The sequence below is a fragment of the Rhipicephalus microplus genome, unplaced genomic scaffold, assembly GCF_043290135.1.
Source record: "Rhipicephalus microplus isolate Deutch F79 unplaced genomic scaffold, USDA_Rmic scaffold_231, whole genome shotgun sequence".
Taxonomy (NCBI): Eukaryota; Metazoa; Arthropoda; class Arachnida; order Ixodida; family Ixodidae; genus Rhipicephalus; species Rhipicephalus microplus.
In genome coordinates, this window is record NW_027464802.1 from 263895 (window position 1) to 265749 (window position 1855).

Sequence of the window (1855 nt, forward strand, 5' to 3'; positions counted from 1 at the left end):
TTTTTTTTTTTCTTTCGCCCCGGCTGACGCAGTTTTCGCGCCGCCCCGGCTGACGCGGTTTCGTGCCGCCCCGGCAGACGCGGTTTTTTGCGCCGCCCCGGCTGACGCGGTTTTTGCCGCCCCGGCTGACGCAGTTCGGACTTAGCACTTTTCGGCTGTGCCTGGCTGGCGGCCCACTCACTCGATCGCCATGTCTGTTTGCCACAGTTTTCCCGGTGGTGCCGCACCCGGGCTCGCCCCGGCTGACGCAGTTTTCGCGCCGCCCCGGCTGACGCGGTTTCGTGCCGCCCCGGCAGACGCGGTTTTCGCGCCGCCCCGGCTGACGCGGTTTCGTGCCGCCCCGGCAGACGCAGTTCGGACTTAGCACTTTTCGGCTGTGCCTGGCTGGCGGCCCACTCACTCGATCGCCATGTCTGTTTGCCACAGTTTTCCCGGTGGTGCCGCACCCGGGCTCGCCCCGGCTGACGCAGTTTTCGCGCCGCCCCGGCTGACGCGGTTTCGTGCCGCCCCGGCAGACGCGGTTTTCGCGCCGCCCCGGCTGACGCGGTTTCGTGCCGCCCCGGCAGACGCAGTTCGGACTTAGCACTTTTCGGCTGTGCCTGGCTGGCGGCCCACTCACTCGATCGCCATGTCTGTTTGCCACAGTTTTCCCGGTGGTGCCGCACCCGGGCTCGCCCCGGCAGACGCGTTTTTTTTTTTCTTTCGCCCCGGCTGACGCAGTTTTCGCGCCGCCCCGGCTGACGCGGTTTCGTGCCGCCCCGGCAGACGCGGTTTTTTTGCGCCGCCCCGGCTGACGCGGTTTTTGCCGCCCCGGCTGACGCAGTTCGGACTTGGCACTTTTTGGCTGAGCCTGGCTGGTGGCCCACTCACTCGATCGCCATGTCTGTTAGCCACAGTTTTCCCGGTGGTGCCGCACCCGGGCTCGCCCCGGCTGACGCAGTTTTCGCGCCGCCCCGGCAGACGCGGTTTTCGCGCCGCCCCGGCTGACGCGGTTTTTGCCGCCCCGGCTGACGCAGTTCGGACTTGGCACTTTTTGGGCTGAGCCTGGCTGGCGGCCCACTCACTCGATCGCCATGTCTGTTTGCCACAGTCTTCCCGGTGGTGCCGCACCCGGGCTCGCCCCGGCAGACGCGTTTTTTTTTTCTTTCGCCCCGGCAGACGTGGTTCCCCCCCCCCCCCTTTTCGCTCGCCCCGGCTGACGAGGTTTTCGCGCCGCCCCGGCTGACGCAGTTTTCGCGCCGCCCCGGCTGACGCGGTTTCGTGCCGCCCCGGCTGACGCGGTTTTCGCGCCGCCCCGGCTGACGCGGTTTTTGCGTCGCCCCGGCTGACACGGTTCGGACTTTGCACTTTTCGGCTGTGCCTGGCTGGCGGCCCACTCACTCGATCGCCATGTCTGTTTGCCACAGTTTTCCCGGTGGTGCCGCACCCGGGCTCGCCCCGGCTGACGCAGTTTTCGCGCCGCCCCGGCTGACGCGGTTTCGTGCCGCCCCGGCAGACGCGGTTTTCGCGCCGCCCCGGCTGACGCGGTTTCGTGCCGCCCCGGCAGACGCAGTTCGGACTTAGCACTTTTCGGCTGTGCCTGGCTGGCGGCCCACTCACTCGATCGCCATGTCTGTTTGCCACAGTTTTCCCGGTGGTGCCGCACCCGGGCTCGCCCCGGCTGACGCAGTTTTCGCGCCGCCCCGGCTGACGCGGTTTCGTGCCGCCCCGGCAGACGCGGTTTTCGCGCCGCCCCGGCTGACGCGGTTTCGTGCCGCCCCGGCAGACGCAGTTCGGACTTAGCACTTTTCGGCTGTGCCTGGCTGGCGGCCCACTCACTCGATCGCCATGTCTGTTTGCCACAGTTTTCCCGGTG